This window comes from Podarcis liolepis (assembly GCF_965112155.1).
Source record: "Podarcis liolepis genome assembly, chromosome: 15".
Classification (NCBI taxonomy): domain Eukaryota; kingdom Metazoa; phylum Chordata; class Lepidosauria; order Squamata; family Lacertidae; genus Podarcis; species Podarcis liolepis.
This window is the reverse complement of record NC_139566.1, coordinates 4284178-4298445: the sequence shown is the minus strand read 5'-3', so window position 1 is coordinate 4298445 and position 14268 is coordinate 4284178. Positions and strand designations below refer to the sequence as shown.

At 48.8% G+C, this 14268-nt stretch overlaps 2 protein-coding genes across 3 annotated transcripts in view; both read left to right on the top strand.

Annotated features, from left to right (window-relative positions):
* The window catches only part of HORMAD1 (HORMA domain containing 1), a 578262-nt gene that overhangs the window by 24247 nt on the left and 539747 nt on the right, over positions 1–14268 (top strand). The window lies entirely within an intron of this gene.
* SEMA6C (semaphorin 6C) overlaps positions 3548–14268 on the top strand; it is a 129034-nt gene continuing 118313 nt past the window's right edge. The window contains exon 1 of one of the 2 annotated variants that reach the window (XM_083477011.1): positions 3548–3879. The gene's annotated coding sequence lies outside the window, so the exon portion shown is untranslated. The remainder of the gene's footprint in view (positions 3880–14268) is intronic. The other variant, XM_083477012.1, reaches the window with a different exon arrangement.

The following is a 14268-nucleotide window of genomic DNA, read 5'->3' as shown; positions in this document are numbered from 1 at the left end:
ATTAATAGAGTTAAAACCATCTCGCGTTACAGGAGCAGGGAATGAAACAAAGGGAGGCGATGAGCTAAGTCCTGATCAGAGTAGATCCAGCGAAATTGATGGATCCAAATTACGGTAAACAGGCCCAGCCATTTCAGTCTACTCTTTGTGCGATTTTCTGCAAGCCAGAGGCCTGCAGGTTTGGACTACAACTCCCATCTGCCAGCAGTTCTGCATGTGCTCGCTGTGGCTGATGGGAGCTGTAGTCCCAAACATCTGCCGGACCACCAGCTTGTGTAAGGCTGAGTTTGGATGTTGTGCCTGATCTTCAGCCGAAATCTCACCTGCGATTTCCACCTTCTGTCCAGACACAGGCCTCTCCTCTTGTTCTGCTCAAGGCTGGTGGGACCCTTGGTTCTACAGATGCTGCCGAACTACAACTCCCATCATCCCTGATCATTGGCCAAGACAGCTGGGGCTGATGGGAACTGAAAAATGTCTAGAGGACCAAAAATTCCCCCAGGCAAATAAACTGGTGGCAGTGGTTGTTCATCTGCTTTATTGGTTGAATTTAATTGTTCTACCCCACAAGTTGTTTGGGGTGTGTATTTTGTGTGTGTGTGTGTGTGTGTGTGTGTGTGTGTGTGTATATATATATATGCGCGGGTGGTGCTGTGGGCTAAACCACAGAGCCTAGGGCTTGCCAATCAGAAGGTCGGCGGTTCGAATCCCCACTACGGTTTGAGCTCCCATTGCTCGGTCCCTGCTCCTGCCAACCTAGCAGTTCAAAAGCACGTCAAAGTGCAAGGAGATAAATAGGTACCACTCCGGCGGGAAGGTAAAGGGTGTTTCCGTGCGCTGCTCTGGTTCGCCAAAAGCGGCTTAGTCCTGCTGGCCACATGACCCAGAAGCTGTACGCCGGCTCCCTCGGCCAATAAAGCGAGATGAGCGCCGCAACCCCAGAGTCGCCCATGACTGGACCTAATGGTCAGGGGTCCCTTTACCTTTACTCTCTCTCTCTCTATATATATATATGAGATACTGTTATATTGTGTTTGATTTTATATTCTGGTCCCTTTGTTCACTTTGAGCAGCACCTGGTGAAACAGGTAGGTCCAGTATACCTGTCTCCACCCCCATCGTTCTGCCCAGACACTGAGGTCCAGCTCCGAGGGCCTTCTGGCTGTTCCCTCCCTGCGAGAAGCCAAGTTACAGGGAACCAGGCAGAGGGCCTTCTCGGTGGTGGCACCCGCCCTGTGGAACGCCCTCTCACCAGATGTCAAAGAGAAAAACAACTACCAGACTTTTAGAAGACAGCTGAAGGCAGCCCTGTTTAGGGAAGCTTTTAATGTTTAATAGACTATTGTATTTTAATATTCTGTTGGAAGCCACCCAGAGTGGCTGGGGAAGCCCAGCCAGATGGGCGGGGTATAAATAATAAATTATTATTATTATTATTATTATTATTATTATTATTATTATTATTATTATTATTATTATACTAAACCAGTCGCTAGTCTTCAGGCTCCTTATTTGGCTACTGAGAGACAGACAAGACTTGACTCCGCTCACACCATCAGACATCGAGTGAATGTCCTTTCCACTCAAGGGAATTGTGAGCGTGGTCCGTCCAACCCCAAATGAGACCCTGGTAGGAGAAACAGAATCATCCAGGAGTTGGAAGGGACCCTACGAGGGTCATCTAGTCCAACCCACTGCAACGCAGGAATCTCAGCTAAAGCATCCACGACTAGGGTTGCCGTATTTCAAAAAGCAAAATTCCTGACACCCCCAAATTCTTGAGCTTTTTGGGGGGAACCTCACCCCCAAAATAGTGCTTTTAAGCTTTAGGAGCCATTTCTGCTGCTTTTTCCATTGTGTTGCCATATATCGGGGCTTTCCTTGACATTTTGACAATTCAGCAATATATCCACACACATACACACACCCCTGACGCCATCCAATCTCTGCTTAAAAACCTTCAATGTAGTAGAGTCCGCAACTGACCAAGGGGCGCTTAAACGTGTTGAATAGTTGCCTAAAGACAATTTTGAGGCCCTGAACTGTTCCAATAATTTGAGCTTCCTTAGCCCCATTTCTGGATGGGTGAAAGGCAGGCAACAGTTACTGGAAGATGCAGGAATTGCACTCAGCCCATGCTCAGAGGCACACTGCGGCTCAGCTGTGGGAAAGAGCTCTCTTTGGGTGAGTCCTGCAGGGCCCAGAAAGGCGCTTAAGAAGAAAACAAATTAATTCTTCAGCTTCTGTTGACCTGTTTTATTTGACTGTTGCTCTCCTTAACCATGAGTAGGCAAACTAAGACCCGGGGGCCGGATCCGGACCAGTCACCTTCTAAATCCGGCCTGCAGGCAGTCCGGGAATCAGCGTGTTTTTTACATGAGTAGAATGTGTGCTTTTATTTAAAATGCATCTCTGGGTTATTTGTGGGGCATAGGAATTTGTTTATTTATTTATTTTTTCAGAATATAGTCCGGCCCCCGCAAGGTCTGAGGGCCGGTGGACCGGCCCCCTGCTGAAAAAGTTTGGTGACCCCTGCGACACAGTGTTGCTCGTGAAATTATAGAATCAGAAATTATACAATCTAGCCCAACCCCTTCTAACGCAGGAATCCATTTGCCCAACTTGGGAATCGAACCCTCGACCCAGACCTCTACCAGCGGAGCTATCCTGCAGCTATTTCAGAATGTTTTCAAATAGCAACCTAGGAAGATGCTTTATCCTGCGTCAAACCATGTTCCATATAGCTCCATACTGTTGACACGGACCGGCAGCAGCTCTCCGGGGTTTCCGACGGGGGACATTCCCAACCCTATCTGACGACGAGGAGGACTGAACAGGGAATGTCTGCCTGAAGCAGCTGTTCCACCCCTGAACCACAGCACTGCTCTTTAAAATGAAGTCAAGATCCCAGTCCTCATTGTTCCGCAGAACGGCATTATTCTCCAAAAAAGCTTCTCACGCGGGGAAGGCTGGCCTAGGAATTAAATCCTGCAGTGGGGCTCAGTCCTGCAACACCCCCCTCCCCCCAAAAAAAATCAGAGCCTTTCTTTTCAGCTGCTTCGCTTCTCCAACCACAACAACGTCTGAACTCTGCAAGCGCTGAAGTCTCGCCGATTTACCCCAGCGCAACTTTGCCACCCCAAGCCGGATCCGCCCCGCCCTCCAACCCCAACGGGTCTACTCCGAGCAGGGCTCTCTCTCGAAACCCCCCCCCCTTGCATTAGCAAAGTGCTGAGTTGGGTCTTTTTTTTTTTTTTTTTTGCTTCCTTGTCTCCCTCCTCCATCCTGCGCCCTCCTCTCCCTCACCGCCCTGCTATCCGGAGGAAGCTGAAGGTCACCCGGACCCTCTTGCTCCCCGTGCCCGGGTCCTGCCTCCTGCCGCCCGAGGCCCCGATCCCAGCTTTCGCGGCGGCGGCGGCGGCCGCGGAGGGAGGCGAAGGCGGGCCTGGCCGGGCCGGGCGAGGCGAGGCGGAGCTGCGCGCAAGGGCGCCCGGCGCAGATTGGCGCGCCCTGCTGCAAGGGGCGGGCTGGCCTGCGCCGGGGCGTTCAGTTACGAGCCTGTGCCTTGCCAGGGGCTTTGTTTGTAAGCTTTCTCGCCGTCTCTCCACCTCTTTCCCCCCCTCTCTCTCCCCCCACCCCTGCCTTATGCCTTTCCTTCCTCCAGCTCAGCCATCGGAGCTCCACGCAAGCCATCTAATTCTTTAAGTCCTCTCCAGGCGCGCAGAGAATCTTGCACCAGATTGATCCTTATTTTTTATTTTATTTTTTGTACTGGCTCTGCCTTTTCAGAAGCCCTCTCTTTCTTCCCTCCCCTCGGACGGTTCGCCCCATCCCTTCTCCTCTGCAGAGGCGAGGAAAAAGAGCTCCTGGATTCCCAAGGTAAGGCAATATCTCTTCTTTCTTTCTTTCTTTCTTTCTTCCTTTCCGGGAGGCGGGTGGCGTTCATTTGGCGTGGATGAGCTTGGGGCTTGTATTGCCAAGCGCGCTCTGGCGATGGTCTTTTCGCTGCGGCGGCGTCGGCGGCTGGCGCGCGGGGTGGCTTGCATCTAGTCACCCCCAAAAAGGAAAGGAGGAAAAAAAAACCTCAACCCCCCTCTTCAACCTTCCCAAAATACAACAAGCCGTTCTCCTGTAGCCCCCAAACCAGCGCGCGCCCTCTCTCTTTGCGCGTCAGTTCCGACCCACTCCGAGGATCGCGAAACAGAACCCACCCCCCTCAGTTTCAACTTTAGAAGCTGGTCGATTTCACTGCCCACCCCCTTTAAATAAATAAATAAACGCACGCACTTTTTTTTTAAAAAAAATTGCATTAGATGTTTAACAAGAAGAAGAACAAGCGTCACTTTTCCAAAAAAACACACACAAAAACCATCAGAGCTTCAATTGCAGTGTCCGTAATAGTAACCAATAACTGGTTGGGTGTTAAGCAAAAACAAAATCGTCAAGGAATAATACACGAATTTAAAATTGCATTCTGTTTGTGTTTCTGTTAATATTCTATTTGCACGACTACTTCGCCCAGCTTGCGCCACTGTTTGGAACCCAAAGCGCCTCCTAAGTCAATTTCCTGGTCAGAAATTTCGCCCAGAGCTGCTGACGGCGAAATTATACCTGGTGAACTTCCAGCTCTGTTGCTTTGGCTTTCGGCTCCGTTGTTGCTCTTGGCTTGGAAACTTCTCCTCCGAGAAAGGCAGGGAGGAGGAAGTGGTGGTGGGGGTGGTTACGGGCAGGAGCTGAGATCCTCGAATTAATGTCTCTTGTCTTCTTGGGGGGACTTCGGTTTACTTTCAAGGGATCAAGCCGCGAGCTTGTTTTCCAGTCGGACTCCCCTTTCCTCCCCAAATAACCAGGCTATTATTTTGGTGTGTGTGCGCGTGTGCGCTGAAGGGGGCAAGCAACACAGAGAGAAAAAGCGTGTGTGTGTGTGTGTGTGTGTGTGTGTGTGTGGAGTTGGCTGGAGTTCCAGGACTCCCATCCTGTAGCCAAAAAAACTCTTGTTTTGAAACAATTAAGTGAAGCCAAAACTCACACAGCTGGAGAATTGTAACTGAGCTCCCTTCGTAGCTCCCTTCGTAGCCGGAGAGGGGAAAGGGGGAGGAGGCGCAGTCAAAGGAGCCAGCTCAGAAACTCTTTTTGTGGCATTGATCTTGGACAAAGTAGGCTCAGCTGACTTCTGGGACTGCCAGAATCCAAGAAAAAGTGTGTGTGTTGGGGGAGACACACACACACACACACACACACACACAGGGTTGAATCCAATGCTAGCCCTACTCTGAGTAGACCTGTTGCAGTAAATAGACTTGGCAAACTTTGGTTCATCTTTTGTTTGTAAACGCTTAGATGAGGGGTCAGTTTTGTTTGTGTATTTCAATGCAATGGAGCGGTATATAAATGTTGCGGAACGAAATGAGTTTTAATTTTGATGTGTTTTTCCCTGAGTTGAGTTGAAGAATCTGGATCAGGACAAAGTGGGGGCGGGGGGCTTCTCCAGCTTCCTGTTCTCCCAGTGGGCAACCAGATGATGATGATGATGATGATGATGATAAATAAATAAATTATTATTTCTAACCCCCCCCAATCTGGCTGGGGTTTCCCCAGCCACTCTGGGCGGCTTTCAACAGAACGCTGAAAACAAAATAAAACTTCAAACGTTAAAAACGTCCCTAAGCAGGGCTGCCTTCAGATGTCTTCTAAAATTCTAAAAGATTCCTCCGTGGGACCCGAGTTCGAGAGAACTCTCTCCCTCTCCTGTGATTTGCAGCGCCTGGTAGAACTGGGAAATGCTTAGAATTCTGGAGAGCTGCTGCCAGTCCGTGCTGGCAGTGCTGAGGTAGCTGGACTCTGTAGAAGGCAGCTCCTGATGTTCCTGGCAGTAAGGCGGAAAAGACCTTTGAAAGGGCCCTCCTTTACCCGTTCCTGATATGGGGCTCTTTTGATGTGCACAGACCTTGCCAAACTCTGTGCGGGGCTGACTTCTGAGCACGTCCTCATTAGGATTTGTCTTCTTCTTTTAAAAAAAAATTTTTTTTATTAAACAACATAACACATTATCAGTCCAAATAATCAGTTACATTATTTCCCCCCATTCCCCTCAGCTCCCCTCTCTGGTTTCTTTACCCATATTGTGCTCTGCGTATTATAAAATTGTACATATCCTTGCCTTGCCTATCATATGTTCAACTAATAAATTTGTGGATGTTCATTCAAAACCTGCCAAGGAGTCCACATCTTTTTGTTGTCTTTTTAGATAGTTTGTAAAAAGTTCTTCCTTGAAGTCACGATTGTCCTTATCACGCAGTTTGTATGTCAGTTCAGCCAATTCCACATAGCTCACCAGTTTTTCTTGCCATTGTTCTTTGGTTGGGGTTTCCTCATTCTTCCATCCTTGTGCTAGCAAGACTCTTTCCATCATTAGGATTTGTCTTCTGAGCTGGAGGTTCCCATCCCTTCCAGAACCCCATTCATTCCCACCTGGTCCTTGCGACAGAGATGGCAACTGAGGGCTGAGATGGTTTCTTAATTCCAGGTGGGGAGGGTGGAATACAGTTGAGATGGGCCTAACCATGTGGGCGTGTTGTATAGATCACTGCAGAGGTTGCTAAACTGTCCCAAGGATGGAGAGACACCTGTGGCCTGGTCCTCCAGGTGTTGGCATATTCCAACCCCCGCCACCATCCCTGAGCCAGCCCAACAACATCTGTACAGCCACTGATACTCCACCTGTCCATGTGAAATGAATGGCAATAGTTGTAGCTTTCCAGAAACTTTGCTCCTCAGGAATAATAGTAATGTATACCTGAAAGACGCGGGTGGCGCTGTGGGTTAAACCACAGAGCCTAGGGCTTGCTGACCAGAAGGTTGGCTGTTCGAATCCTTGCAACGGACCAAGCTCCCGTTGCTCGGTCCCTGCTCCTGCCAACCTAGCAGTTCGAAAGCACCTCAAAGTGCAAGTAAGATAAATAGGTACTGCTCTGGCGGGAAGGTAAACGGCGTTTCCATGTGCTGCTCTGGTTCGCCAGAAGCGGCTTAGTCATGCTGGCCACATGACCCAGAAGCTGTACGCCGGCTCCCTTGGCCAATAAAGCGAGATGAACGCCACAACCCCAGAGTCAGCCACAACTGGACCTAATGGTCAGGGGTCCCTTTATACCCGAAGGAGCGTCTCCACCCCCATCGTTCAGCCCGGACACTGAGGTCCAGCTCTGAGGGTCTTCTGGCAGTTCCCTCATTGTGAGAAGCCAAGTTACAGGGAACAAGGCAGAGGGCCTTCTCGGTGGTGGCGCCCGCCCTGTGGAATGCCCTCCCACCAGATGTCAAGGAAATCAACAACTATCTGACTTTTAGAAGAAATCTGAAGGCAGCCTTGTTTAGGGAAGTTCTTAATGTTTGATCTTTTATCGTGTTTTTAACGTTCTGTTGGGAGCCACCCAGATGGGCGGGGTATAAATAATAAATTGTTATGATGGTGATGTTATAAGACAGCATGGGGCTTGCTTTGAACTTTAGTTAGAACCCAGTTCCCAGCAGAGCATTCAGCCCCAGAAATACAGGGTACACCACCCAAGGCAGCGTCTCTGAGCACGGGCAGAGTGTCTTATCTGTGGCAACTTCTGGAAAGGTTTGTCAGATCGTATGAGCAGGTGGTTTGGGGTTTGTGTGTGTGTCAGATTTGCACTCTCTTAATTGTCAGAGAAGTTGTGAACTGGGTGGGTGTTTGTGTCCATGGGCGGTTATGGGAGAAATGGGGGTGTGGTCTCACTCCTTTGGCATGGGGTGCAATCACAGGCCTAGCCCCCTAGGATGACCCAGGGGTTGTCTCCAAATAATTTTCACTCTGAGTAGACCCATTGAAATGAAGGTACCTAAGTTGGTGATGCCCATTGATTTTGATGGGCCTGTTTCAGTGGTTCCCGGAGTGATCAGTCCTGTCTTGGGGGGGGCGGTGGGATAATTTAGGGGGGCACTTAGAAGCAGGTGGTGATTTGAGTCTCCTGCTACGTGGCTTTAAACCAGACCTAGGGGAAACTGCTATTTCTCCATCAAGCCCTACCATCGCATTAAGAATTTACCGCGCGTTGAAGTACATCAGTTACTAAATGTGACATTGAGGATTCCTGCTAAATGACTATCAGACTTTGAGAAGCTGGTGGCACTGGATCGAATTCATCAGTTCTCTTGAACTAAGCTAAATAGTTTTAATTGGATTTTGAACAAACGTGCAGTTAATTGTTCTGAATGTCGTCGTGTTATCTTCCCTAGTGAGTCGTGCAAACTGCTATTCCAAATTGTTATTATTTAATTAAATTTGTACATTGCTTAAACTTGCCCAAGGCAACATGCCCCAAATAATGCTTTTTATAGGGTAAGGGGATGAGTTTATGGCGCCAAGGGGGCAGTGGCCCCCAAAAGCTGGGGAGCCACTGGAGTTTTCTGAGTAGGACTAGCCTTGCCTGCAGCTCCTGGGTCCCGCCGTTGCCTCTGCCACAGACCTCATCACAGGCTCTCGTTCATAGGGAAATAAAACAGGGCCTTCTCTGTGGTGGCCTCCTGTGGCTTTCAATACCTTCCCTAGAAAGGAGGAAAGTGTGTGGGCCTCCTCTGCATGGGCGTTCAGGAGAACCCCGAAGGCTTGTTTTTGTTCTGCTCCACATTTTGTGGTTCTGCTTTCTAATAACTTGTTTTACTGGTTGTTGACGGGCGATAGCTCAGTTGGTAGAGCATGAGACTCTTGATCTCAGGGTTGGGAGTTTGAGCCAGGGGTTGGACTAGATGATTCTTGTGGCCCCTTACAAATCTAGGATTCCATGGAGCTGTTTTGTTACTTTGCTGAGATTTTAAGAACTTTGGAGGCTGGGACCACTATGTTGTTGTTTTTATTGATTCAAGTTGTCTATTGTCTCTTCATCTTAAATCTTGGCGGTGTGGACACCCTGGAAAGTGTGTTTGTGGAGGGTTGGTGGTCTATGTTCGTTTTTAACCTGTTGAACAAATGCATTCAAACATCACAGGCCTACCTCGAAAGGGTGTTTTTGTAAGGCTGTCGATGGGAATAAGGGAATGTTCTGCGCGTTTGAAAGAGCAGTAGATAAACTCGAAGATTTTTATGCTTGAAAGTGAATTCCTCAAGCAGCACCTTCCGGTTTTGATTTTTTTATAAAAGGTTAATAGAGAACCAGCCCCTTTTGTAAGTGTCCACTTTCAAAATATTTCCTCCAAATGGCCAGAGTCCACACTCTGGCCGCACAACAACCCTGCGGTGTAGTTTAGGCTGGGAGACTGTGATTTTCACCCAAGGGGACTTACATTTGTCTCTGACAAAGTTCAATTCAAAGCAAAGCCACTGGCGCAGAGAAGACCCATTGACTCACACGACTAACTTAGATCCATCCGTATCAATGGGTTCACGCTAAGCAGAACTCAGTTGGAAATCACCCATTGAAATTAGTGTTCCCAAGAGTTACACCTTTGATTATTTAAGTGGGTCACCTCTGAGTAGGGCCATTGTGTTGGCCTCCAGAGAGGTTTCCTTGCACACCGCTTAGAGGTTTTCTTACAATCAAGCACCTCACCTGGAGTACTGTGTCCAGTTCTGGGCACCACAATTCAAGAAGGACACTGACAAACTGGAACGTGTCCAGAGGAGGGCAACCAAAATGGTCAAAGGCCTGGAAACGATGCCTTATGAGGAACAGCTAAGGGAGCTGGGCATGTTTAGCCTGGAGAAGAGGAGGTTAAGGGGTGATATGATAGCCATGTTCAAATATATAAAAGGATGTCACATAGAGGAGGGAGAAAGGTTGTTTTCTGCTGCTCCAGAGAAGCGGACACAGAGCAATGGATCCAAACTACAAGAAAGAAGATTCCACCTAAACATTAGGAAGAACTTCCTGACAGTAAGAGCTGTTTGACAGTGGAATTTGCTGCCAAGGAGTGTGGTGGAGTCTCCTACTTTGGAGGTCTTTAAGCAGAGGCTTGACAACCATATGTCAGGAGTGCTCTGATGGTGTTTCCTGCTTGGCAGGGGGTTGGACTCGATGGCCCTTGTGGTCTCTTCCAACTCTAGGATTCTATGATTCTAAGCAGCCCCAAATTTTGTGAAGTAAATAAAACTCAAAGCTCTCTGCTTCTGCTCTAGTAAACGGTGGTAATCCATGAAGCTTCACTTTTACTTAATTATTTTAATCAGGGGACCATAGAGCCGTAGAACTGTAAAGTTGGAAGGGGCCATGAGGGTCATGTCCAAAGTCCGTTTTGGGGGCCTAATCCGGCCCGCCAGTCAGTTTCATCCTGCCCCTGTGGCAGTTGATTTCCTGGGGTAAAATCCTAAAAAAAAACCCTCAACAACTTCAATACTAAAATAATCCTTAAAAACAACAACTTTGGTCGGCCCTCATGGCCCTTCACTTCATCAAATCTGGCCCTCTTTGAAAAAAGTTCGGACACCACGTGGGGCTTGAACCCACAATTAAGGGTCTCATGCTCTACCAACTTTAGCCGTATTTTGAGAGGCGTCTTTTGCCAGGGGGGGGGGGTTCCAGTTCCAGACGGTTAACCTCCAGTTTCTCTCCGTGCTCCAGGGGTGGGGTGCCAAGTGGAAGCAGGGGTTGCGATGATGAAGAGTGCAGTTTGATCTGGATGCTTGCATACTTTCCCGCCAGTTCAGTTGCCCTCCAAAGAAATCCTGTGGGTGAAGCTTTTCCCTTGAACAGAGCCCCTTGCGAGAAAAACCGCACCTGTTGAATTTTGTCTGCTTAAAGTAGAATGCTAGGAGAGGGGGAGTTAATTACGAACGGAAAAAAATCGAGGCACCACCCCCCTAAGTCGCTTTCTCTGCCTATCGATCTATCTTCCTATATGCATAAAAACTGAAGGCTGTCGTCACGCAGCCCCCATTGGAGGATATGCAGTGCTGCATCACCGTCCCAGATTTGCATGAAGCAGTGGGGTTGGGAAGGTGGAAAGCAAGCTTCGGGAATTGCATGGGGTGGGAAGGGGAAACTCGGGGGGGGGGGTTACTGGGGGGGGGGAATGGCAGGAAGTTTGGAGAGCAGATCCAGCAAAGGCACAGCCCCCTATCCACACACACAACCCACAGATACACACAATTTTTACGGGCAGGTTTGGTGAAAACATCCCTCTGTTTCCTGCTAGCAGCGTGCTCGGAAAAACTAGCTGGAAAGTTGTTGTTGTTTTAAAAAAATCTTATTTGTCGTCCATTTTCTCCCCTAGCCTGCCTTAGCCGTAGTTTTCAAAGCAGGAATGATGACCCCATAGCCCCTGAAAAGAGGTTGCTGGACTCCCAACTGTCCACTGAGCCTGCTGGCCACAGGCTCCCAGTTTTAAAGTTTTTGAAAGGTTACTTAAGGAAGCTTTCCCCTGGAATGTTTCGTAGCAGGGATTTGGGCGAGAGGGGAATTTAATCGCCTTGGTTTCTGCAGAGAATGGGGGGGGGCTGTTGCTCCTCACTTAATCTGAAGGGTCCATTGCCCTCGTTCTGTCAAGCGACGCCGAGATGCCGTGAGGGGCTTTCGCTGCTGGTGGCTCGCTATCCGCTCCTGCGATTAATTTGGGGATAAGGCTGGCGTTTCGGCGGCTCGTTCGTTTATTTATTTATTTTCAAAATCCCTTTCGCCCAAGAAAAGAGTAAGATCAGGGCTGTGAGCAAGGCGAAAACATTTCGTACGCGGAGCAACAGTTTTAAAAGCGTGCTTTAATTGCGTAGTTCCTTGAAAAACGGAAACGAAAATGGGATAATTTATTTATTTGTTGCATTCACATCCTGCTTTTTCCTCCATGGTTCCTCCCTCCCTCCCTCTCTTATTTCCCACAACAACCGTGTCAGGTAGGCGAGGCTGAGAGAGTTTACAACTAGTCGAAGGTCCAGGGAAAATAACTTCATGGCTGAGTGGGGATTTGAACCCAGTTCTTTCTCTCTTTCTCAGGCTTTTAGGTCCTCCTGTGGGATGTTCCCCTAATTCTGCATGTGTGCGGACCCTTTCCGGTTTTCCGGCGGAAGTGCACTCTGCACTTTCTCAGGGACCCTCTTCTTCTTTTAATCCCTGGATGGGTCAGGGTTAAGCTGGAGCATTGAAGATTCATGAACCGCACCTGGGGCGTGAATTAAGTCCTGGGTTTTGAATGGATGGGAAATCCCAGTGCCTTTTCTCGTAGCATTAAGGCTGCATCGAACAAGCTTACGGGTCGATATGCGTTGAACGAGCTGCAAGGTTAATAATTTCTGCAACAATTGATGTTGCTTATATAGATTTCGGGCAGGAGGACGAGGAGGGGCCCAAAGACCGAGGATGGGCAGCTGGCGGTTGGGGGAGCAGAAAGTCAGGGAATCGATCGGACTTGAGTTGAGTTTTGGAAAGCTGATAGAACCACACTGATCATCGTTTTTTGCCTCTGTCGAAATTTGGGAGGTCTCCAGTACATCGGTATCTGCCTCCTTTTGTTACCACGCAGTGGCGTAACGTGGGGGGTGCAGCGGGGGCTGGCCGCACCGGGCGCAACATCTGGGAGTTAGGGTTAGGGTGCGCAAATCCACGGGTTAGGGGGTGCAAATTACTTGCCTTGCCCCGAGTGCTGACAACCCACGCTACGCCACTGTTACCACGTGGAGATTCCCTTACAGGGAACGGGGATCAAATATCTTGATGTCTTGAGTGCTGCTGTTTTGGAGGAGACCCTTGATGTTCCGATTAATAATAATAATTTATTATTTATGCCCTGCCCATCTGGCTGGGTTTCCCCAGCCACTCTGGGCAGCTTCCAACAAAATATTAAAATACAGTAATCCATCAAACATTAAAAGCTTCCCTAAAGAGGGCTGCCTTCAGATGTCTTCTAAAAGTCTGGTAGTTGTTCTTCTCTTTGACATCTGGTGGGAGGGCGTTCCACAGGGCGGGTGCCACCACCGAGAAGGCCCTCTGCCTGGTTCCCTGTAACCTCACTTCTCACAGGGAGGGAACCGCCAGAAGGCCCTCGGCGCTGGACCTCACTGTCTGGGCAGAATGATGGGGGTGGAGACGCTCCTTCAGGTCTACTGGGCCTTTGAGGCCATTTAGGGCTTTCAAGGTCAGCACCAACACTTTGAATTGTGTTCGGAAACGTACTGGGAGCCAATGTAGGTCTTTCAAAACCGGTGTTATGTGGTCTCAGCGGATGCTCCCAGTCACCAGTCTGGCTGCTGCATTCTGGATTAGTTGTAGTTTCTGGGTCACCTTCAAAGGTAGATTTCCAGAAGGGGGTCGCCCTGTTAACAAAATCACCTGTCTCCAACCAACCTAGACTCAACATTGATTTACAGCCCTACCTTGGAAGTCTAATGGAATCCGTTCCAGAAGTCCGTTCGACTTCCAAAACGTTCAGAAACCAAACTGTGGCTTCAGATTGGCTGTGGGAAGCTCCTGCAGCCAATCGGAAGCCACAGAACCCGCATTCGAGTTCCAAAGAACGTTCGCAAACCGGAACACTCACTTCCGCGTTTGTCCAGCACCGAGGGCCTTCTGGCGGTTCCCTCCCTGCGAGAAGCGAAGTTACAGGCAACCAGGCAGAGGGCCTTCTCGGTAGTGGCGCCCTCCCTGTGGAACGCCCTCCTACCAGATGTCAAAGAGAACAACAACCACCAGACTTTTAGAAGACATCTGAAGGCAGCCCTGTTTAGGGAAGCTTTTAATGTTTGATGTATTACAGTATTTTAATTATTTTATTTTTTTTGGAAGCTGCTCAGAGTGGATGGGGAAGCCCAGCTAGATAGGCGGGGTATAAATATATTATTATTATTATTATTATTATTATTATTATTATTATTATTTAACACCATGTGATTTATCGCTGGCTCGCTCCTGGCAGTTAGCCATGGCCATGCCTTTCAATGGGTCCACAGCACTAACATCGAACGCAGCCCCGACAAATTCATAATATTTTTGTGGGTCACGGCCCCTTTCAGATGCGTGGAGTGGGATCTTGAGTTACAGGGCTGAGGTGGACCAGCAGAGGGAACAAGCAGAAAATTGCAGACGGGGATAATCGCCGAACAAAAAAAGTTGTTGACAATTCAGACGTCCTGGCATTGGTAAGCCAACTGACCCAGGCAACACGCTAAGAACACTTCATTCTCAGGTCACAAATGATCACACCAAACCTGTGGGTGCTTTATAATTCAGCAGTTTCACTTGGCAGCCTCTCTTTGAAGTTCCTTTGCTCCAGGGTGGCCACTTTAAGGAAATTTGCAGAGTATCCTGGGAGGCTAAAATTCACCCC